Source organism: Suncus etruscus, chromosome 7, assembly GCF_024139225.1.
Source record: "Suncus etruscus isolate mSunEtr1 chromosome 7, mSunEtr1.pri.cur, whole genome shotgun sequence".
In the NCBI taxonomy this organism is placed as follows: domain Eukaryota; kingdom Metazoa; phylum Chordata; class Mammalia; order Eulipotyphla; family Soricidae; genus Suncus; species Suncus etruscus.
Genome location: NC_064854.1, coordinates 89,675,875 through 89,701,824, shown reverse-complemented (window position 1 = coordinate 89,701,824; position 25,950 = coordinate 89,675,875). Strand labels below are relative to the sequence as shown.

Sequence of the window (25,950 nt, the reverse complement as noted above, 5' to 3'; positions counted from 1 at the left end):
AAGAATGTCTCAAAAGACTTAATAGGATATCTATATTTTCCATGTATGTTTGAAACCTAAACAGCTATGCCTCTTCATGTTTCAATTCCCAAATGCCTAAAGGGAGCCTCCTCCATCTCTTTTTTTTTTCTTTATTTTAATTCTTACTTATTTGTTTTATTTTTCTTTGCTTGTTCGGGTTCAACTTAACAAGAAATTCTAGAAGAAAAGTCTAACCTGGAATAAATAAGCTTCGACCAAAACCAGGGCACAGAGACTGTATAATCCTCAATTTCCACCCCTTAATGCAAAAAAAATTAATATGGCATCATTCCTTTTTGCATAGGCACACTAAAATGGGGAAATGTTTTATATAGACACAAGCACTTATCTACTAGGGATAAGAACTTGTTAATTTTATAATACAGGGGCAACTCACACCCTGAACAATTGTCATAGGGACTCAATTTAGAGCATATAAGATTGGACATTGACTGTCCAACCCCAAATCCTGTATTTCCAACCTTAGAACTGAACAGTTCCCTGCACCAGCACCAGGAAATAAACTCTTCCCGGGGAGTACCTAATACCACTCTGCACCAACTTGCGTCAGGCTGGGTGCATCTGACATCCTTGCAATAAGGTAACAGCAATAACTTTGCCTAAAGGGATATTCCCCACCTCATTATCTAATGGAAAGATTAAATCAGAAGACACTCCACACTTTGACCTATACAAAAACCAAGATCTCTACAGACTATTGACCTTGACTTCCACAACAGAGCAGAACATTTATTTCCTGGCACCATGAGGGAAAAAAAAACAACTTTTGGGGTTTGACAGTGATCATGGCCATAGAATACTGTTGATCCCAATGCAGTGTGCTTCAAGGAAGGAGAGACCATGTATCTCTTAGGCCAAGAGAATTTCCTTTCTAATTTCCCCAATTACTGTTCCTATGCATAAATAATAAATAAATAAACAAACAACAGCAACTTGCCACACCAGCCCCTTCCTTTTATTTAATTTGGTGTGGTTTATTTTTCTTTTTCTTTCTTCTTTAAAATTTAAATTCATAGCCTCTACATAGGGGCTCATTACCACTATTTTTTTTTCTCTTTTTCAACAGAACCATAGAAGACAATTCAGCTTGTTCTGCCTCATAAATTGAAGAAATAAAAAGTGGATGGTACTGGGGAAAGCAGTCTCATGAACATAGAGTGAAAAAAAAAAAAGAGCATCCCTAAATAACCAACTGAAAGTCAATGACAATAAAATCAAGAGACTCAAACTACCACAAATTATACACAAAAGGAACTTGTTACACTAGCAGTCCAGAAGGGAGGAGACAGGGGAAGAACGCTAGGAATAGGGCCAGAGGGAAGTCAACACTGGTCGTGAGAATTGCTCTAAATCACTCTCTCTCTGTACCTTAAATATGACTGTGAAACACTTTTAATTTACATTGGTCTCAATAAAAATTATAAAAAAAGGTGATTCTAGTGCAATCTCTAGGAAATTCTTTTTATATCATCATCTCTTTACTTTACAGCTTTGTTTCAATAAAAGTGGAATTCACCAGCGCAATGGGCTTCATTTATGTCCAATCAAGACAAGACATTTAAAAACATCTTCCATATAAATTTCCACAAGATATTTATAACGTGTTTCTGTGTCAGATATGGAGTGAGCAGTCTTTAATGTTATTTAGCAAAATTATCATGAATTACCTAGAAGTAATAATTGATCTACCTATCCTTCCTACATTAGGCTGGTGGATTAAAACATATAAATTTAATGCCCTTCAAAGAAGATTCTTTTACATTTTTTAAGGCACAATAACAAAGTATCACCTAGTTATCTCACTTCATTTTTTTGGTTGTTGTTGTTTTTTGTTTGTTTGTTTGTTTTGGGGGCCACACCTGGCAGTGCTCAGGGGTTACTCCTGGCTTTCTGCTCAGAAATAGCTCCTGGCAGGCACGGGGGACCATATGGGACACTGGGATTCAAACCAACCACCTTTGGTCCTGGATCGGCTGCTTGCAAGGCAAACACCCCTGTGCTATCTCTCTGGGCCCGTTATCTCACTTATCTTCTCTGATATGAACTACTAAGTCACTCATTCTATATTTATTTAGAGTACTTTTCCCCAAGCACATTTGCAAATGAAATTTCTTTTAGAAAAAAATAAAGGCTATGGAAAATAGTGTTATAATAAAAAAATAAAAAATAGGGACCGGAGCAGTGGCACAAGCAGTAGGGTGTTTGCCTTGCAAATGCTAACCTAGAACGAACTATGGTTTGATTCCCCCAGAGTCCCATATGATCCCCCAAGCCAGGAGCAATTTTTGAGAGCATAGCCAGGAGTTACCCCTCAGCATCATCAGGTGTGGCCCAAAAACCAAAATAAACAAATAAATAAAACTAAAAATAATTAGATATCTTCTAGTACTCCTTCTCACTTGTTTTAAGAAGTAAAACAAATGTACAAGGAACTTTCACATTTTAAAAATATTTAAATTCAAAATACAGTTTTTGATGCAAGGCTATTTCTTTAATTTCCATAATATTTTAATGGACAAGTGTGTAAAAGATAATCAAAGTTACTCGGTAAACATTTATTAAGCTAATTGAGAGTGGATCTTTTATAACCAATATCAGAGAACGTTATGTAAATTATACTGTAGTGTTATGAAGCTAATAAATAAAATTGTTACTATTATTTGGTTATATTAAATTATTGATCATTTCTGAGAGGTAGTGTGTGATTAGGTGTAAATTTTTGTTTGGTTTGAATTTGGCTCATGATTGGCACCATTCTCTGTAATTTCTCCTGTTTCTGTTGAGTGAAAATCAGGCCAAGATTGAACCTTCATTGGGTATATACAAGGCAAGAGATTCGGTTTTGTTAATAATCTTATTTTTAATTCAAAAAAATTTAGTACTTATTTTGTTTAATTTCCAAGTGTTTGAGTTTTTACTCCTATGATGGTTGTAGCAATAGGGGTAGAATTCAAAACTTTCACTTGCAAGAGATATTTGAACTATTCTCCTGAACCTGATCTAGTGTTTCATCAATTATATTTAAAGAATTATCTGAGATCAGATGTGTAAATAAAGTTTAAAGTGTAATTTACTCATTTATGGTAATTTAGATAAGAAATAACACACATCTATATATATTAAGAAAATCGAAAATTTAGTATAAATTATTTCTATTAGAGTGAAGCAAATTCCAGTTTATTCTGTATATGCTTCACTAAAAATTTTACTAATGAGTTCTACAAAGCTACAACATAACAGATGAGAAAATAAAATTTCTCAGCATTTTATCCAGTTAGCCTCCCCCTCCCAAGAAAACCAGGTTAATAAGAAAATAATACCACAGCAATCACACCCTTCAAGACTATGTAAACAAAATGGTTGTCAAAACTCTGGCAAATAAAATCCAGTGATAAATTATGTGAGCCCACACACCAAGTAAGATGCAACAGGAATGCATGGTTAATTCAATATTTGAAAGCCAATAAATATGATTAAACAAATTCATGACTAAAACACTTTTTGATTATATCAAAAATTATAAAATAAAACCTCAGTATTAATTGCTAATAAAAATAAGTCTCAAGAAATTGAAGCAGAAATATTTGCATCAAGTCTTTTTTCTTACTCAGAAGCACCATTTTATTCACAAGACAGCAGACACAAGAGAAAAGCAACAGTGAGGGGAGGGATCTTCCCACCACCACACTAAGCTTTGCCTGGATCCTAATACCAAGAGATATAGCAGAGTAAAAACAGGGTATCTTTGTGACTTAACAATGCCATTGTTTCCCAAGAGCAGTTCCAAAAAGACTACAGCAACAGAGCAAGTAAGAGCAGATACAATTTTCTTCTAGTAAGAGTGACAAATCCACACAGAAGAAATTACAAAGATCAAAATAAGAAAGCAACGTGGAAACCCACAACATTTTGGGATTAAAGACAGTAGCCCTGAAGACATAACCGTAATCAACCAACATAATAACCTGTGTGATAATGACTGAACAGAAGATATCTTGAAGATGTTCAAGGAACTCAAAGAAATCATTTATAGACAAACAATAAAACATAAGATGGCATGAGAAAAATATTTAAAAATAACTGTAAACAGAAATGGCAAAACTGTATAAAAGAAAACTGAAAAACTAACTGGTAAGCCTGACCAGCAAAGTAACAGATTCTAAGACAGAAACAGTGAACTCTAATAGAAAAGGCATATAACAAATACAAAAAACAATTTCTATGAAGCTAACATCATCTTGATAACAAAGCAAAAAAGAGGCACCATTAAAATAGAAAATTACAAGCAAATATTCTTTTTTTCAAATTTTTATTTTGATCATATTGGCTTACGTATCTTTCATAGTAGCATTTTAGGTACATATTAAAATTGAATCAGTGGAATACCCATCAGCAAATTTGTCCTCCCCCATCCCTGTTCCCTTCCTGCAACCCATATCCCCCACTATCACCCCCTGGGCTGCTAGAGTAGGTCGTCCCCTCTTTGTCTAGCTTACTATTAGTGATCATATATCTGTTTGGTCCTGGTACCCTTCCTTGTTTCCCCCTCTATTTGAGAGGCGGAGCTAGATAGTTCAAGTTATGTAGTTTTGTTTGAAGGAAAGAAAAGCAATAGAATGGGGGTAATAAAATCAAATAAGCTGAAAATGGGCGGAGTCCTTCTAGAGGCTTTCAACCTCAGTTTGAGAGAGGACATGAAAAAGGTAACTGAAACACAACAACAATACAGAAAGAAATATCAAATTAAATATCCAGTGAGCACTACAACAATAAAGACAAGCACCACACAATAGTCTTGATCCTGAAGTCAAACCATGCCGGAGTGCAAAAAAGAAGAGAAAGATAAAATAAAATAAGATAAAATTGGAGACATCAACTTCAATATCTACACCAAAATAAAGAATTCAATAAAAATCAATCAATAAATAAATATGTATGTGGATAAAATGATTATTTTGTGTTTTTTTTTTCTTTTTCCCCCTGCATAGGCACAGTAACTATTGGGGATATTATAGAGGAAATTCCCTTGGCCTAAGAGATACAGGGTTTCTCCACCCCTGAAGTATACTGTCATGGGATTGACTATAGACACCTTGCATGATCATTTACTCTCCCCTCAGTGCTTTTGTGGTATATGGAAGAATTCTGCTTCGTCATGGATGGCAAAATCAGACCTCTGTCTCTACGGATCATGGTGTCTGTATAGCTCAAGAAATGGAGCTTATGATGAAGTCTTTCTTTGTGGTTCTAGCAGTTCTACTTCTTCAGTGTCATTTTAATCCATCTACTGTAGTTGGTGTTCTTGGTCATTATGTTGCTCCTAGGATGCAGCCTGGGATAGAGTCTTTCATTATGTTTCAGAAAGACCCAATCAGTTGCAATTGTCTCAGTTGGACCTCTGGAATTGGAGATCTTGTTTGTTGAACAAATCTTAGACCAAAAGCTAGGCTAGAGATTTTTGTTGTTGTTGTTGTTGTTGGTGGTGGTGGTGGTCCCGGGATGCATACTGTCCTGTCCTGGTTGTAACAACCATTCATCTGTAGACAGTGATCTTGGCTTTTGCACAGATCAAAGGGTGACATGTCTTCTGATTTTGTCTTATCGTTGGCTGGTGAGGAAGGATTACTTGCTCTTAGATCAAGTTGTTCCTATTTCCTCATCAGGTTATCAATTTAGAACTGGCACATGTTGATGTCAGAGCAGCATTATGGATACCCTAGAGGGTATTGGTTCCTGGAGCTGTTGTGGAGAACTCTGTTGTTTCTATGTCTGGGATCCAGGAGTCATGGCTGGATGGTCCATGCCTAATTTCCTGGGGTCTAAGTTGGTTCCACATGACATATGTTCAAGGTGGAGATGCCCCTGTGTTATTAAAAAAAAGTATGAGTTCTTATCCCTAGTAGATAAGAGCTTATCTTTACATTAAAATTTACCCTTTTCTAATATGCCTTCAGGAAGAAGTGGTGCTACATTATATTGCAGGTAGATTTGGGGGTGGAGTGAGAAGAAAAACAGATTCACGACAAAAACTATAAATATATGTGCTCACACATATCTAAAGAAAAAAGTTTTTTTAAAAAATATTAAATAAAAGATGTAATTAAACGAATAAAGTGGGGCTGGGAAAGATAGCATGGAGGCAAGGTTTCTGTCCTTCCTGCAGAAGGACAGGGGCTCAAATCCCGGCTTCCCACATGGTACTCCATGCCCTCCAGAGGCGACCTCTGAGCATAGAGCCAGGAGTACCCTCTGAGCACTGCCAGGTTGACCCAAAAAAAGCAAAAACAATCAAATCAAAAAACAAAAACTAAAACAAAACAAATAAAAAAAAAACGAACAAGAACAAAAAACAAAGTAAAAGGGAGAAAGTGATACAGGAGATTACTTTACATTCGGGATAAAAAGATAAGACAGGGGTCTCAAACTTGCGGCCTGCGGGCCATTTGAAGCCCTCTGTACAACATTTTGTGGCCCGTGGCCTGCCTTCAAATATCACAGTATTCGCGATTATTCGCTTACCAAATAATTGCAAGCAATAAGAATCTAATTAGTAAGGAAAAAATGCATTAAACATTCGCATGCACCGAGCAGTTTCTTTCGGAGTATGCAAATGTTTAATGCAATTTTTTGTGATTTTTTTACTAATGCAATTTTTTATTGTGAATATTCAGTAAGTGAAATCCCTTATGCAGCCCTGCCTCACCCCAACTTTGCGTTCTGTGGCCCCCAGGTAAATTGAGTTTGAGACCCCTGGGATAAAAGGTAGTGTTATATAGGTCTAAACTTATGAAGAAAGTATAGGCTACCCCATCATCTTTTGAGATTTCCTTGGTGGGTGTTGGCTCCAGTCAGGAAGGTCTTGGGTAGAGTTCTTGCAGTGGGGGTCCTTTTGGAGCTAGGTCCGGTATCAAGTCACAGTCCACATTAGGGAGAGGTGATTAGGAGGGCTATACTGCATGAGTCAGTTGGAGTGTTGGTTGTATTTCCTTGCTGAAAACGAGGTGTGAGTTTGAGTTGTGTCTTCACTTGGGTACTGGGTACTGGTTCATTGGGGTAGGAGATCGGTTTTGAAGCCTAATGGATTAAGAACTGAGGGTGAAGAATTATAATATGGTGTGGATATCAGGGATGGGATTGAGGGGTGAAGGGATAGTCAGATTTCTGAAGGGGGGAGGGGTTAAATGGTATAGGTATGGGTTGTTTGTCTCTTAAGGATTCCTATCTCTGTGTGCTCCTGCCCACATATAAACATATAGAAGTTAGCTTAGGTATATATTAATGGAGAAGTATGGAGGGCAAGAGATAAGCTGAGTACAGAAAGATAGGTAAGTACAGTACTTGTAAGGAAAAGAAACTAATAGATCAACTTTTGGATATGTATAGGTTTCATGTCTTGAGTACTAACCATTGTGTTAGTAAGGTCTATATATAGGTGTTTACCCTTTGCAGTATTGTCCACAGCACCCTATATGTCAGCTTTCCTTTCCTATAGAGGAGGTAACCATGTGGTTTTTATTTGACATGATTGAATTGGTGACACTGAGGAGGAGAAGAGGGAGACAAGAAGAGAGAAAAGGAAAAACAAAACAAACAAACAATCAAACAACAACAAAAATACGAAGTAATGAGAAGAGAGGGTAAAAGAGCAAGGCCATGTTAGTTTGCATGAACATGTTCGATGCTTAGCTCCTGTAGTATAAATCTGTATGTCACCGTTGTTACTTCAGTGCTCTGGCTGGTCATATGCTTTTGGTCCTAAAAGAAGGCATAATCTAGAGATAAAGTGTATGTTAAAGAGTTTTATCCAGACATTTTCACGGTGCAATTTGAGTATGGTGCCTCGTGTGACTGTGCACCGAGGTACCACCATAGGATGTTCACCCTTTGTATCCAGGAACCCCCATGGACAGAAAAACTGAGAGGTTATTTTATATGCGGTAGTTTAAGGCATTCAAACATATTGTTTTGAAATGGTTCCGTTGGAGTCAGTAATTTCCCCTCATAATCTTTACCTGTAATTCTGTATAAGATCCCTAGAAAATTATTACAAACCTGTTCTCTCTATGCTGCTATTTCTGCTGTTGCTAGTTTCTTTATGATATAATGTGTAGTCAGGCTTTGTGTTGTTTCTCTTCCCTTTGTTTTGGACTCTACTCCCCAATATATGGTGATTATTACAGTGTTTGAGGTTTCTATCCTGTTACACCCTGTTATTTGATCACGGGGTATTGGTTGTATATCTGGTGTATATTCTAGGTACTTCAGAATAGTGCTATCATTCTGTGTTTATCATTCATCTTCTGGCTTACTTCGTTTAACATATTTTCTAGGTCCATCCATGTTGCTGCCAAGTCTATGATTGTATCATTTCTAACCGCCATGTACTATTCCATTGTGTATAGATACCACATCTTGATAATGCACTCATCTGTTGTTGGACATTGAGGTTGGTTCCAAGACTTGGCTATTATACTGAGTGCTGCAATAAATAGTGGGGTGCACACATAGTTGGTTTCTTGGTCATTTTTTGTTTGCAGTTTTCCTTCGAGTTCTTCAATGTGCTTCTCCAACTGTGTGAGTGTGTTCCTATGGCTTGTTACGGTGTCTTTTAATTCCTTTAATGTCCTTTATATGAAATCTCTCATGTTCTGTAACAGTTCTGTTTTAATTTCGCTGATTTGTTCATCCATGTATTTCTTGTACTCGGTGGCTAGCAATTCTTTCATTTTTTTTTTACCATGGCTTGCAGTTTCTTTCTCATGGCTGCTTTTAAATCTTTATCTGTTGGATCTGTGTGTTGTGGTGGACTTGGGAAATTACCAGGGTTTCTCCTCATATATCCAGCTGTTAGGGTCCTCCTCAGTTTACCCATGTTTCTTTGCATTTATTGGTGTGGCTTGTAGAGCAGTGCCTTACGATTTTGATCCACTATTGCTCCCTGTGGTGTGAGGCTGGGTCCCTTCTCTGGTTTGCAGTTCTGGGTGGGACTGTTTGGTGGGCTGACTGAGGTTTGGCCTCTCACGTGCCCTCTAGTGTAACCTGGTTAGTTGCTCCCCCTTTTGCTGCCAGCAGTGCAATACCACTCCTGGCCACAATGGTGGAGAGTGCTGTTGAGCCTGGCTCCCTTGTCCCTCTCCTCTACCTGGAAGTTAGCGGATCTCTGCCTCCTCCAGGCCTCTGCCGAAAACCCCTCCCGTCTGTAGTGCCTAGCTCGTCCTAGTGACACCAGAGATTTTGGAGAGGTGCACACAGGAGGGGCAGGACAGGGGAAGTTCCCCTACCATCTACCAGCCCGGGAAGCCTCAGAGACACAGTCTGCAAATGTTCTTAATAAACAAAGATGCAAAGATAATTAACAATATATTTGCAAATATAATATAACAAACCTAATCAAAATGTTCATGCATGACTACCAACTAAGATTTATCCTGAGTATACAAAATGATTGAACACTAGCAAGTCAATCAGCATAATATACTGAATCAAAATTTTTGAAATAAAAATATATAATCATATAATCACATTCAAGAAACTGATAAGATATGTAACACATTAATTATTATATTATATATCAGCAACATAAAAATTGAAGAACCATTCCTCAATAGAGCCAAATAAGTACACCATAAAAAATAAAACTTGGGGGAACACATTAATCTAAAATTAAGAACATGTGAAGGTGACACACTCTCAACATCAGAATTTATTATATCATTGAAAGTAACTGCAACAGTTATTAGGCAAAAAAAATACCATGTGAATTCCGATAAAAATGAATAAGCTTGGATTCTATTCTAGGAATGGTACAGTTTTCTGCACCAGGAATCAATCTTCCACCCGGGGAGGCCCTAATGCCACAATGGCATTTACTTACTCCAATGTGGGCTCATATGACACCCTGATGACTAGGAAACAACTCTAACTTGCTTTTTGAGCAGGTTTCTCTGACTCACCTAACTGTGAAATGAAATCAGAAGATGTTTCGTGACATGCCAGCTTCGACATAGAATCTGTACAAAATCAAGAACTATAAATACAGAAGCCTAACTGCAACAACCAAGATTGAGGAGAACTTTTCCAGAAATCAAGAAGAATTTGAGATTCGTATATTAGTATATCTGAAGCCTGCAGTTGGTCTTATGATAGGATGCTTCGTGTGAGGAGACATCCTTTTATTTTAGACCAACAGTATTTTCTAATTTCCCTAATGTGGGCTGCACCTATATAAAAAATAAAGCCTGTCAACCTCCTTTATTTTCCTTAAATTTTATTTGTATTTTCTAGATAGTGGCTCCCACCTTTATCATAGACTCTTAAGACATGATGACCATGTTTTATTTCATATTTCTGTATATTTATGAAATTTAGAAGAAAAAACGAGAATAGGGTCCAGGAACCAAATTGTCTCAGGTGCATTGATGGAGATAAAAATGGACAAATCTAAATACCCAAGGCAAAGTCAACAACAATAGAATCAAGAGATCCAAACTATAACAAACTATACTTAAAATGGGTCTGTTACCCTGGCAGACCAGGGGGCTAATAGTGGAGGTATAGAATGCATGATGGAAACTTTGAGGGAGGGAGGTCAACACTGGTGGTGAAAATAGTCCTAATTCAATGTCAATCTCAGTCTAAAATATAACTATGAAGAATTTGTAATCCACAATGATTTCAATAAAAATATTTTTTAAAAATGAATAAATCAAGTACTCAATATCTGTGGGTGACAAAATATTTCATTTAGGAAATCCTAAAGACTACAATAAAACTCTAGAAAAATAGATTTCACAGTAAAATGCCAGACTACAAAAGCAATATGAAAAAATTCATGGTTTCTTATATAAAAATAATCTGAGAGAACTTTAAAAAATTCCTTTCACAATTGTAACTCAGAAAACCTAGTTCCTGGGAATCATTTAACTAATAAGTTAAAAGACCTATACAAAGATAATAACAAAAATATCACTGCAGTGATAAAAGAGGATGAGTATATAGGACAATTGAAATTATTCCCCTGCTTATTAACTGAAAAGAAAACATCATTAAAATTAAAATAATCTGGAGCCAGAGTGGTGGCACAGAGCAGTAAGGCATCTGACTTGTTGGCAATAGCCTAGGAGAGACCATGGTTTGATTCCCCAGTGTCTCATATGGTCCCACAACCAGGAGTAATTTCTGAGCACATAGCCCACATAGCCGAGAGTGGCCAAAAATTTTTTTAAATAATCCCCAATAGTGGTACATATTTAATGCAGTATCTATAAGGATACTCATGACATTTTTTCAAATATATCAAACACTTCTGAAATCATTTAGATCAATAACCTCCTCCACATACACACACCAATAGCTAACGGAATTTTTGTGAAAAGGAAGATGGGCAGCATCACTTTCTCCAACTCAAACTGCACTACAAATTAATAATAATTAAAACAGCATAATAGTTGAAAAAAGAAAGGTCTTGAAAATAAAGAAATTTTTTAAACATTTATTTATTTTTTAGTCACTGCTCATGGGAATGTAGACTGGTCCAGCCTTTGTCTAAAATCAATATATAAGTTGCTCCAAAATACCAAAATTTTAGCTTCATATGACACATCAATACTGCTTCTCATAATAAAACCTAGTGGCCACACATCAAAATTCAGAAAAGGCATCTGCGCTCCTACATTTATTGCACCACTATTTACAATATGATGAATCTGGAAATAACCCAAGAGCCTGAGAACTGATGAGTAGATAAAAAACAGGGTATATATGCATAATAACTATGCAGCTATTAAGAAAATAAACTCTTGAAATTTTCTTATACATATATGATATGGAGAGAATTATTATGGCATAACTATCAGATGGCAAGATATATAAAAATGCACTTATATGTGGGATATATTCTGAAAAGGCAGTATGATGATAAGGCAAATGCCAGGAGGACAAATCCAGAGTAGGAAGCTTGCCACAAAGAGAGATTTCAATTAGAGCAAGAAGGAACTACTATGAAATAAAAGATAAAAATGATCACTCTGGGCAAACTGGTGTTTGAAAGAGATAAAGATATGCATATTACTCTTTAAGTAACAATTCTGAAACACAGTGTCTCAAAGGTAAAAGACAGAGAGGTCTGAAAAATGTTTGCTATAGAATTATCTGGGTGTTGCAAGAGGTAAAATGTAGAAATTGATAGGAGCACATATACACTGGTGAGGAGATTGTTGTCTGACCATTGTCTTATTGAAACTCAATCTTGAAAATCTTGTAACTATAGATCTCATGCTGTCAATTAAAAATTCCTTAATAAAAATGTAAAAATATTACATGAATTAGAAACACTATTGTTATATTCTTTGGCGGGCTGTATTCAACAATACTGTTCAGAAATTATTCCTAGATCTGGACTCCCAAATCATTCCAGGCAGCACTTGTATAACTATACGCCATGTAAGACATCTAACTGAAGTCAGGCGTATGCAAGGCAAGCACCTTAAATATTGTATTATCTCTTGGTCCCACAACCTAAAAATATAATGAAACTTTCTCAATTTGATTAAGGGCATCTTAAAATATGTAGCATAGACACAGTGTAAAGTATTTCTTTATCCTCAAGTTCATTGCCTTGGTAGTTATTAGTGCAGTTATTTCTCTAACTGCACTTACAACTTTGTGGTAACCTTCATGGGTTGGTCCTTCCAACCTTCATCTCTATTGTCTCTGGGTGTTATTGTTATACTTTTATTTTTCTTAAATCCCACAGATGAGTGAGACCATTCTGTGTTTACCTCTCTCCCACTGAGTTATTTCACTTAACATAAGTCACAAAATTTGCCTATACATGAATGAATATAGAGATTATTATTTCTGGTCATTTTTTATAGAAAGAAAAAATCTTACTCAGAGTCACCACCCCATAACTACCTAAACAGAAAGTAACATTCAACTCTACTGTTGCCAGCAAGGAGTATTTTATGAAGGAACAATAAAGGGAGCATTATTATGTAAAGTAGATAACAGACTCAATATACTTGGATGTAATTGTGATATACTCAGTCATACAGTGCTAGAAGGCCAAAAAAAGGCATACAAAGCTGAGGAACAATATTAATATATGTATAATCATCATGCTAAGGGCAGGTCTTGACTAAATAACTATGCCCTAGACTCCCCACACCAACTGCGAGGCTACTTTTTTCCAGCCTGAGACCCAAAAGTAGCATGCCCTAATGTTCATCTGCTCTCTCATCAAAGTGCCTCTTCTAAGGAGCAGGACCTGACTTATGAAGCTGAATCTCTATGCTCCAGACTACAAATGTCACCTTTTTCACTGTTCATTCCCATCCAGATATCCTTCTCTCCTTTTATCCTAGGTGTGTCATCCTAGGAAAAGAACTTGACTTCTGGAGCTGATGTCTATGTCCCAGACTCCACACACCACCAAAACTATTTTCCCTCTACCATCAGAGGCCTGAAAGTTTTCCAGTATGCCTTGTTTCTGCCCTCTCATCACCAAACCATACAGATGTTAGTGTATTCACCCAAAGACATTCAATGCATCTTTTGTTTCTAAGGGGAGGGTAGCATTTTTCCCTCAGAGTATACAGCTTCAAAACTCAGTCATTCAAAGCAAGTAACTATTTTTAGAATGCTAAAATAACCCTGCATAATTAGGAAAAAACCTGAAAGGAAGATATATTAGTAGCCACTTTTGTATAATCAATTCAATAGATCACTTTCTTAAGTAAGGAGTAACCTGAAATGCCACCATTTGAAACCACAAAATGCAAATAACAACAAATTAAAAAGGTCAACTGCAGTTGCAGATAAGTAGAGATCAAGGCTATGAAAACAGCTGAGCCTGTTTGGTTAACAGGTTAAAAGTAACATTTATGCCTTAGCAACATATGTCAAAGTGACATTAACCAGAGAAATTAAGCAACTGATAGATGAGCAATTCAAACAAGTCTTTCAATATATAAGAGAATCAATACAAATGGAATGGAAAGAATTAAAGAATATGTTAAGAACTGATAGAAGTGGGGCTGGAGCAATAGCAGAGAGGTAGGGCATTTGCCTTGCAGGTAGCTGAGCCAGGACAGACCTTGTTTCTATCCTCAGTGTCCCATATGGTCCCCTAAGCCAGAAGTGATTTCTGAGTGCATAGATAGGAGTAACCCCTGAGCTTCAATGGTGTGGCCCCCCCCCAAAAAAAAACAAACAAAAAGAAAGAATTAATAGAAGCATAATCTCACAGGCAGAAAACCATATAAGTGACCTTGCAGACAAAGTACAAGCTAGCATTGATAAAGAAGTAAAAAAGAAAGGGTAAATGGGAGAACAAGTAGTGGGAGAGACATTAGCAGAAAAAATGCCCCATTCTCTGGAAAGAGGCAGCTGTACAAATATAAGAGGTCAAAAGAATACCAAACAAAATAGATCCAAGCAGAACACTAAGACTTAAAAGAATAAAAATGGCAAAAAACAATGAGAGAGATGGACTTCTCAATGAATGAAGAAAAACCTTATATATAAAGGAAAGAACATGTAAATCACACCAGATTTCCCAAATAAATCTGAATACAGTGGAATGTCATATTGAAATTATTAAATGAAAGAAATTTGAACCTAAAGTCCACTAGCTAGTAAACCTCTAGTTAATATGAGGGAGAGGGCTGTAAAACAATCTGAGACAAAAATAACTTGCAACATATGCAATAACAAAATCAATTCTAAATTAACTATTAAAATTTTACTTATATGAAACAAATAACAATTTGGAAGAACAATCACCCCACACAATATAATGGCACAAAGCTCGCTGTTAATAGTTTTTTTTTTTTTTGAATGTCAATGGGCTAATCTCTTCATCAAAAGGCACAGTGTAGAGGTTTGGATCAAGGAACAAAACTCAAGCAATTGCAGCTTACAGGAAATACACCAAAAATTTTAGGATAGAGTAAAAGGATAGAAATAATTATTAAAGTTCTATAAAAGAAAAAATGCTGGGAAAGACAAACCCATCACCTTGATACCAAAAAAAGACAGAGATGCTGCTAAAAAAAAAAGAAAATAACAGTCCAATATCCCTAAAGAACACAGAAGAAAAGTTCCTCAACAAAATTCTGGCAAATAGATTCAATGCATCATCAAGGTCATCCACTACGACCAAGTAGGTTTTATTCCAGGAATGCAAGGATGGTTTAACATCCATAAAAAAATCAACATAATACACCATAATCGACGGAAAAACAAAAATCATATGATCATATCAATAAATACAGAGAAAGCATTTGATAAGGTCTAACACCCATTCTTGATAAAAAACTATCAGCAAGATGAGAATGCAAGAAAATTTTCTCAATATAATCAAGGCCATCAACCACAAGCCAATGACAAACATTATCATCAATGGAGAAAAACTAAAAGCCTTTCCTCTAAAACCAGATACAAGACAAGGCCGCCCTCTTTCACCACTCCTATTTAACATAGTGCTGGAAGAACTTGCCATAGAGTTTAGGCAAGAAAAAGGTATCAAGGGCATTCAGATAGGTATGGGAGAAGTCAAGCCCTCACTTTTTGCAGATGACATGGTAATATATTTAGAAAACCCTAAAGACTGCAAAAAAGCTTCTAGAAACTATAGATTCATATAGCCACTGGCAGGCTACAAAATTAACATATAAAAGTCAATGGCCCTCTTATGCAGTAATAATGATAGAGAAAGAATGGATATTAAAAAAACAATACCATTCACATTAGTGCCCCACAAACTCAAATATCTTGAGGTCAACTTAACTAAAGAGGTGAAGGACCTACACAAGGAAAACTATACAACTCTGCTTCAATAAATAAGAGAGGACATGCAGAAATTGAACCACATACTGTGCTCATGGTTTGGCAGGATTAATATAATTAAAATGGCAATAATCCCCAAAGCATTTTACAGATTTAATTCAATCCCTCTAAAGATACTAATCACATTTTTCAAAGAAGTGGATCAAAAACTCCTGCAATTCATTTGGAACAATAAACACACATGAAAAGCTAAAGCAATACTTGAGAAAAAGAATATGGGAGGCATTACTTTCACAAATTTCAAACTGTACTTCAAAGCAATAGTTAACAAAACAGCATGATATTGGAATAAATACAGACCCTCAGATTAGTAGAATAGACTTCAGTTTTCAGAGAATATTTCCCGGACATACAATCAACTAATCTTTGATAAAGGGACAAGAAATTCAAAATGGAGCAAGGAAACCCTCTTCACAAGTGATGTTGGCACAACTGGTTATCCACTTGCAGAAAAGCAAACTCGGACCCCCATCTAACACCATGCACAAAGATCAAATCCAAATGAATTAAAGACCTTGATATCAGGCCTGAAACCATAAGGTATATAGAACAATACATAGGTAAAACACTCCATGACATTGAGACTAAAGGCATCTTCAAGGAGAAAACAGCACTCTCCAGAGAAGTGGAACCAGAGATAAACAGATGGGACTATATTAATCTGAGAAGCTTCTGCAACTAAAAGAAAATAGTGCCTAAAATACAAAAGCCATCCACAGAATGGAAATTATTCAACAAATGCCCATCAGACAAGGGACTAATATCAAACATATACAAGTTGCTGACAGAAATTAATAAGAAAAAAACACATAACCCCATCAAAAAATGGAGAGAAGAAATGAACAGACATTTCCTCAAAAAAGAAATACAAATGACCAAAATACACATGACAAAATGCTCCACATCACTAATCATCAGGGAGATGCAAATCAAAACAATGAGGTATCATCTCATACCACATAGACTGGCACACATCACAAAGAACAAGAACAATCAGTGCTGGTGGGGATGTGAAGAGAAAGAAACTCTTATTTACTGCTAGTGGGAATGCTATCTAGTCAAGCCTTTATGGAAAACAATATGGAGATTCCTCAAAAAAACTGGAAATTAAACTCCAATATGATCCAGCTATTCCACTCCTAGGGATATATCCTAGGAAAACAAAGAAACAATACAAAAGTCCCTTCCTCACATCTTTATTCATTGCAGCACTATTTACAATAGCCAGACTCTGGAAACAACCAAGTTGTCCTTCAACAGATGAATGGCTAAAGAAACTGTGGTACATAGACACTATGGAATATTATGGAGACATCGAGAAGGATGAAGTCATGAAATTTTCCTATACATGAAAGTACATGAAATCTATTATGTTGAGAGAAATAAGTCAGAGGGAGAGAGACAGACACAGAATAGTCTTACTCATGTATGGGTTGTAATAAAAATTAAAGACATTACTGTAATAAGGCTCAGAGTTAATAGAGTTAAGGGCTGGAAGGGGCAAGAAGGACCTGCTCACAAGCTGAAGCTCACCACTAAGAGTGGTGACACTGTTAGGGAAATAACTGCACTAACAACTAGCATGACAAGGTTAAAGAATAAGAGAAGTAGAATGCCTGTCAAGAATACAGGCAGGGACTGGGGAGAAGGGAGGCCATTGGTGGTGAAAATGTTGCACTGGTGATGGAGGGGTATTAGTTTATGACTGAAACCCAACTACGAATATGCTTGTAATCATGGTGCTTAAAGATTTATATATTAAAAAAGTATAGAAAGTTGTATAAGTCATGTTCTGTTTTAATATCACTCTCAATTTTTTTCAAGTTTAGGTTTTACTAAAAAATGTAGTTATCACTAACAGAATTAGATCATGAATGTGTTATGTATGAGTGAATGTAATAACATGCTTTCAATACCTCACAGGGCATTACAATTATTTAATCAATTCATATATTCTCTGTTATTTCCAACCTTAACTGTTTATCAAAATCTCACTAAGGTGAAAAAATAGTGATTGCTATCTGTAAACAAAACAAAAAAAAGAACAAATTGCAGTAAAGCTAAAGAAAGGAATTGCATAAATGAGTAGGAACTACTCATTGTTCAGGGGAACAACAGACAATGAATTACTAAATCTGATCAACATATAGTCACTACATGTTGGGATAGCAAAGTATTTAAGGCTTTTGCTCATGAACCTAGAGAAATATATGATGGAAAGGTGATAGTAGTGGTAGAATTCAACATTCCACTCTCCCCACTGAATAGATTCACTAGTAAAACATCAGTCCTAAATGAGAATCAAGAAGATTCAGAAATGATGAATTTATACAGTGCCATCCAGTCTCATAAAACAGAATATATATTCTTCTCTGGAGTACACTTTTTAGAACATAAGTCTTATTTACAAAATTCACAAACAATAATCATGCTAAGCATCCCATCAGACTGCAATGGCACAGGGATAGAGATTGATATTAAAAAAAAGATGCAGAGAAACTCCAATACTTGGAAACTAAAAACCATGATGCAAAATAGCAGCTGATTCAAAGATGAAAACAAGGAATAAAGAGGTTCCTTGAAACTTAATGATAATTCAGAAACAAGATACAAAAATCTATGCAAACCAGCAAAAGCAGTAATTATGGGGAAATTCATGGCAACACAGCTTACATAAGCGAAGAAGGAAAAGATAAATCAACAACCGAAAGGCACACCTTAAACAGCTGGAAAATCAACAAGAGAACCCAAAAATAACTAAAAAACTTAAAATCACAGCAGAATTTAATAAAACAGAAATGAAAAAAGCAAAACAAAGAAACTAGGGTCTTTATTTTTTAAGAATAAATAGAATAGTCAAACCATTGGTAAAACTTACCAAAGTAAAAAGAGCTAAAATAAATTAGTTCAGAAATTAAAGGTACTAATTACAAAAGAACCTGTAGAAGTGCACGACACCAAGAGAAATTTTGCATAAACAAATGTACTTTGCTTAACTAGAGAAACTAAAAGAAATGGACAGATTTCTGGAAAATTATAAGAATCCCAGAACTAAGAAAAAATAAATAACCTATACAGGCCAATCAAAGCAAGTATATTGAAACAGTAATTAAGAATCTTCCCTGTTCAGGAACAGATTAATTTACAGATGACTTAACATTCAGAGGAGTATCAATACCACTGATCCTTAACTCTTCTAAATATTGAAGAGACAAGAACCTCCCTATACCTTCTATGAATCTAACATTATGCTGATTCGCAAAGCTGACAAATACTAACAAGAAACAAAAGTACAGACCACAGTCACTAATGAACATTCATAAAAAATTTCTAAAAAAAATCTTGACAAAAAATCAATTAGCACATCAAAAAGTTTTATATCTTTATCAAGCTGATTTCATCCCAAAAATGCAAGGATGGTTCAATATATAAAAATCAAATAACATTGATTAATAACATCAGTAAAAGAAGAAATATAAAAAAAATCATATGATTATATCAATTGATGATGATAAATCATTTAGTAAGATCCAAAACTCATTCATGGTTAAAATTCTCTGCAAAATATATATGGAAGGAAACTTATTCAAGAGAGTAACAGCTCTCAATAATAAGCCAGTAGCCAACATTATTCCTAATGATGAAAAAGTGAAAGTCTTCACACTTGAGGTAAGACACAAGTCAAGGAGGCCTATTTTCTCCATAACAAAATTTAAGGAATTTTAGCAATACAAACAGGCAAGAGAAAGAGACCAAAGAAATCTAAATTTGAGAAGAGGAAGCCAAACTATCTCTTTGCTGATGGCACCAATCTGACCAAAATTCCCAGTGTGTTGGCATTTGGGCTTATACTGCCAGGACTTCTTTTGAGTGAGTTTACACACTTCCACACCACCTTCTCTCACATCTGGAAGACCTGGCAGCCCAAACCATACATGAAAACACCACAATATCAACAATTCCTGGACCACATGCCATATATCTTTAATACTGTCATTCCCAGAGGAACACACCAATTTAGATACCAGTGTGGATCTGAAACTACCTTACATTTAGAGACAATGCAGTAACAATATGTTCAAGCAGTTATTCTAAATTTCACATATATGTGATATTTATCTTTTATTATTCTAACTTCATTTAATATAATATCTTCCAATCCCATTTAGTTCCATAAATTTCAGCGAATTGCAAGATTGCATTAAGGAACTACGTTTCTTTGAGCTATGTGGTGTTCACTGTGTATATATGCCACATCTTCATGATCCCCTTATCTGTTTTTGGACAACTAGGTTGATTGCAACTCTTCATGAATATACTGAATGCTATGATGACTAGAGGTGTACTTATGTCCTTTTGAACTAAAGTTTCATTCCTGGGACTAGATAGCCCTAAAGTGGAATTTATGGGTCATAAGACAACTAGATTCAAAGTTTGCTGACAGCCCTCCACAGTGTTTTCTAAAGGTGGCATCCCCAACAACAGTGAATGAGAGAGGTTCTTTTAAACCAACATACCCACCAACTCAAAGTGTTCTAATATGTGACTCTCATTTGTTTAAGATGATATCTCATTGTCATCTTAATTTGTATTTCCCTAATGTCAATGATGAGTATTTTATTCTTATGCTTGTTGCTATCTCTTGGTCTTCCTCAGAAAAGAATCAGTTTCTTTTCTTTTTTCATTTTGTGATGGTGTTTTTATCATGGGTCACCTAGAACACTTTGGCTTCAGAGTAGAGTAAGCAAAAGGGAAAAAAATGAATGGAAGAGAATACAGACAGATGTGAATTAATTGGGGACGGGGACTCAGGTACATTGGTGATATTAAGAAAGGACAGAACTAGAAGTCTCTGCAGCACAGACAAAACCTCTGTTGTTTTCCTCTCCCTGCTGATTTCCAGGCTGCTGACCAAGTCAGAGAATCTCGAGACTCTCAAGATTTGGGTATGCCCCTTCTTTGGGAGCTTGAACTGAAATAAAATTTTTGTCCTTATGAGGGGAAAAAGGAGAATTAAGAAGAAAGAAGGAAATGCAGAAACTTCCTTTGAAAACCAGCGTAGCATGGTGGGCCCAAAGCACTCACCAGGTCAAAGCTAGAAGCTGGGACACTGCAGTTTCAGAGACTCAGGTTGCTGTCACCTCTGTGCATGGACAAGACACTGACTCCACCATTGTACCTCCGGATTTGTCTGATCTCGATAAGTTAGATTGAAAAGGGCTCATCCCGGTCTGTTCATCTGAAACAAAATACCCATATTTCCCGGAGCACAGACTCAATGCTCAAGGCACAGCCTCTCCCAGAACATGCCTTTTCCAAGTCCCTTCCCATCCGCTTTCTAGTCCAATAGACCCCTCTTTGGTTGCCCAGACTGTGGATTAGGGAAGTTCTCAAGGACAAGAGAGTTCTTTGGCGACCTTTAGTTAGTGTCTTTGGACTAAGGAGCATCCCTAGCTTGAGCATCCAGCTGCTGAAGAGGCTGAGCCTAGAGAGGGAGTGAAAACTGCAAATCAGGAAGACCCATCAAACTTCAGTGATTTATCTCAGGAGAAGGATACTGTGGAGGTTTATAGGGCACTGGACAGCATGAGAAAACAGGGGCCAGCAAACCAAACTTCACTTCCTGCCCAGAACCGCGAGACTCTGGAATCCCCTCCTGCCAATGTTAACTCTGGCCCACTGAGGCTAGCCCAGAGGATGAGGCTGGATGTACAGATGATGGGGGCGAGATCCAGATCACTGGAACTTTCTCAGTCCCCCAGAACTTCACAACCTGAACTGGATTTCTATTGTGTGAAGTGGATCGCTTGGAAGAGAGAACAGATACCATCATTACCCAGAGCATCCTTGCCCCATCTTCCATCAGGAACATCTTCTATCTCCAGTGAAATGTAAAGCTGCCCTGAAGAAAGAAATGATCATAGCTGATGAACTCATGGCCTACCTCAGAGACTGTCTCATGTAGGTCAAGCTACAAAGAAGTTGGAGGGACTTAAGCTTAATTTTTAGAAGAATGTGGATGATGTAACTAACAGTGCTGCCTAATTTAGGTAGAGGTCTGGATGTCAATGTGCACTTAAAATACGTGTTTGACTTAGAGTACATACCTGAATGAAGCATCTTCAACATACTAGGCATCTCCCTATAACACAGCTGACTGGTGGATCCTCAGATTCCTGAGGCAGTGAGTACAGTGGGAAAACTGTGTTACAATTAACTAGTGGCAAAGATCATCATTTGCAGGCATTCCAACAACAGCAACGTGGTAACAGAAGGCCTGATTGCAGAGCAGTTTCTCAAGTACATAGCAGGCCAGATGACTTACCATGGTCTATGTGAACTGACTGCAGCCATCACAGAGTGAGAACTTAGCATCTTCTTCTGAAACAATCACTTTAGCAGCATGATCAAGCAAGCACAAGAGTCACCTGTACCTGCTGATCACTGATCAGAGCTTTCTGCAGGAAGAGCAAGAGATATGAAAGAGTCTGCACAAAATAGATAGGGACAGCTGCTTATGTGACTTTGCATTCACTTCAGCCACTCCCTGGGCCAGGAGCCAGGAGCCAGAGTAAAGCATGGATCTCCAGAAAAGCAGTGGCTTGTGGGCATGGACTACCTCATCACTTTGTCCTTGCATGAGCTACTCCGTGACTTGGAGCTGGCACAGCAGCTTCAGCAGGAGTACCAGCAATAGTCAGTACTCTCCCCCTTGGCCACTGAGCCACCTCACTGCAGATCTGAGGAGCCTCAGTATCTGAAGGCCCATTCAGGGAGTATCAACAGAGCCAAAGCAGGATTCAGACTGTGTCCTCCTCTAATCCTGTTCATTCTAGGCTGCCTAACCTAGAAACTCACCTGAACCCCAGCTCAATACCTCACCCCTGCTGGGTAACCTATTTATGAACTGTTGGGGGTAGAGTTGACAAGAAAAGTGCCAAGGTCAGACTCATGGGTATCTTTGCCTTGTCTTGTTGCTGCCTCTTCCTTCTAGTCATTCAGAGCAACCTTGGGTGGGTGGGGAAAAGATCCTCCTTTCCACTATCTCCCAAAACCATCACACTGATTTCAGAAAAGAGACAAATCCTCACCCATTTCCTGCCTGACTGGATCCTCTTGGCTCTTGCAGGCCCATCTCTTTTATTTACATTTGGGTATAGGTTTTTAGCTATCATATTTGTAAAGTCTTTCGAGGGGGCTGGAAATAAAACTTCGCCGAGAGAAAAAAAAAAAAAAGAAGGAACAGAACTATATACCCAAGACACACTGTTAACACATTATTAACACACGAGGTTATTGGGGGAGTGATGGTGGTGGTATGCTCTGGACTCTGGAAATATTATTAGAGGGAAATTGACAGTGATGGTGATATTTGTGTTGAAACATTGTATGTCTAAAACTTAACTATACATAACAGTAAATAATAATGTTTTATATAAAACAATTTAAAAAGAATTGATGCACATTAGATAAATCGGTAACAATCTACCTGAAGGAATTATATTGCAGAGAATGTTTCAGAAAAACAAACTTCTGAGGCACAAACTGAATATTTATATGGTAATAACACAAACAGAAAGCTATGAAGATCACAATTTAATAATGCTTACTCAAATAAAAAAAGATTTTGAACAATTTTAGAGAATGTCCATGAAGCCCTTGTGACTCAAGCCAGATTCAAGGTTGTTGGTCCACTTCTAATAACCCTGCTTGGTTCTAAAGTCCCAACAACCTTCTATCATAGATAAATTAAGGAGCCAGTTGTTTGCCTAGAGCTGCACTTCAAGCATAAACCTCATAAAACTGAAAAATTTAGGTCACTGCCCTAGCCATTCTCCTCTCTTCTCTCTTATTCTTGGTCCAATTAACCTCGGAACTGTGAATGATGGGGCTGGAGAGACAGTACAGTGTTCATAGTGGTGGCCTTCACAAGGCTGACTCTGGGTTCAGACACATATGGTCTTGAGCAATTTCAGGAGTGATCCAATATGCAGAACATGTAGGAATTGCTAAGCAACTACACATGGCCCAAAACATGCACACAAATACAAAAAAAAAAAACCATGAATAAAACTAGTGGCAGTTATAGAAACAATGCCTACTATGAAGAGCGCAGGAATTCTGTTACAATTTCTTGTAAACATGTGAGTTGTATAAATTAAAGCAAGTCAGTAATTCTTTCCAAACTTAATTCCGTCAACTGGAGATGACAACAAGGATGATCACATTACTCAATTTATAAGATTTCATTTAGTAATCCTTTAGTAAGGGAAATAATTGAACAGAGGTAAAGAAAGTACAATATTCTCCATCCTGAAAGTTGTGGAAAGCAAAGTATAAGATAATTAAATAGTATCAGTATAAACTTCACTATAATAAAACTAACACTTGTTATCAACCACATGCTGGGAATATGCTAGGTACCTTGTATTTATTGTCTATTATCTCCACAGACTAGTTATTTCCTCCACAAATTCTACAAGTAGGATTATTTCTCATATAGAGGAAAGTTAACACAAAGTACATAAAGATTCACCAATGTCTTTATAAATGGTTTTATAGTCTATATACTGTTTCTACTATAATTATGCTTCTCTGATTATCCTGGAGCTGAACCTATGTCCTAGGAGGCAGACCTTCAGTTTTACCATAAATATGAGACCTAAAGCTATGTTCTAAATAATATATTTCAACGTTAGCTTTATTTCGTGGGTACAGAGGATGTTTCTCTACAGTAAGAATGCCCTGTCCTCCTTGTAAGATCCTAAACTGAAGTCCCAGATCTCATCACAAAGTAATTTGGCAGGCAATGTCTCCTCACTGTGCTGCGACCTGCCCTACTTAGACTTCCTTGGCCCCATTTCCTTTAATCCAATTCTTACAGGGCAAGAAATATCACATTTATTAAAGTGAAGGTTTGAATACAGATCAAAATCAAGAAACAAGGCTGGGGGTGGCACTTAATGTGGACTTTTGACTGGCTGTTGGCAGTGTTATCCACTTAATCACTTTTTCTTTTTTTTGGTTTTGGGCCATACCTGGTGACACTGAGGAATTACTCCAGGCTATGCACTCAGAAATCGCTCCTGGCTTGGGGGACCATATGGGACACTGGGGGATCGAACCACGGTCCATCCTAGGCTAGCATGGGCAAAGCAGATGCCTAACTGCTTGCTCCACCACTCTGGCATCTCAACCAATCACTTTTTCTAATTAAGAATAGATGACTTGCTTCCTTTGAAGGGGTACAAGATAGAATTAAGGAAATGTCTATATTTATATATCTGTTCTAGAGTGTTCCAGCTAAATCTCCACAAACTTTGATTTAGAAAAAAAAACTGGCTATATATTTTATCTTGTAAAACTTCCAAATAATCTAAAATTAATTATCTTCTTTCATTCCATGCCCAAATTTCTAGCAGAAAAACCACAAACAAGGAAATTTGAAAATATATAGTCTTAAATTTTACTGAGTTCACAAACAAGCCCACAGAGTTTAGAATTACTCGCCAAGGTTTATCAAAATGTGTGTTTTGACTAATTGATAAACAACCTGCAACCTCTGTATCAGAAGGGCAAGCAATAAAACAAAAGTCCTTCTGTGATTTCAGACTTTTTTCTAAGAAAACTTCTGTGATCACAGAGACCTTGTGTCTTCACAGGGGTCTTGTTAACTTACAGTTCATTTAAGGAGACAACTAGTTGTGGTTATGGTAAGAAACACAAATGGTAGACATGGTGTTTTTATATAACATGCCTTTTTATACTACCTTTTATTTTAAAATGCAACATATAGCCCTATGTCCCTTCAAGGTACCATGATAACACTGAACATTAACCTCATTCTTAGTCAAATAACTCCTATATGTTTTATTGGAAGGTCACAAAGAACCCACAATCAAAAACTCTTTAATAAGCAGAATGTAAATTGGCTTGGTATGTCAATTTTAAGCAAATATTCATAAAAAATCAACTTGATTTGGGACCAATTTTCCTCCTAGAACATAGCTTTGAGCAGTACCATGGACCAGGATATAGAGGCTACATGCTTTGGAAGCC

At 36.8% G+C, this 25,950-nt stretch overlaps 1 protein-coding gene and 1 pseudogene across 1 annotated transcript in view; one reads left to right on the top strand and one right to left on the bottom strand.

The window, feature by feature from the left end:
• SHISA6 (shisa family member 6) overlaps positions 1 to 25,950 on the bottom strand; it is a 462,012-nt gene that overhangs the window by 323,308 nt on the left and 112,754 nt on the right.
• On the top strand, positions 21,478 to 22,588 carry LOC126013610 (ubiquitin carboxyl-terminal hydrolase MINDY-1-like; annotated as a pseudogene).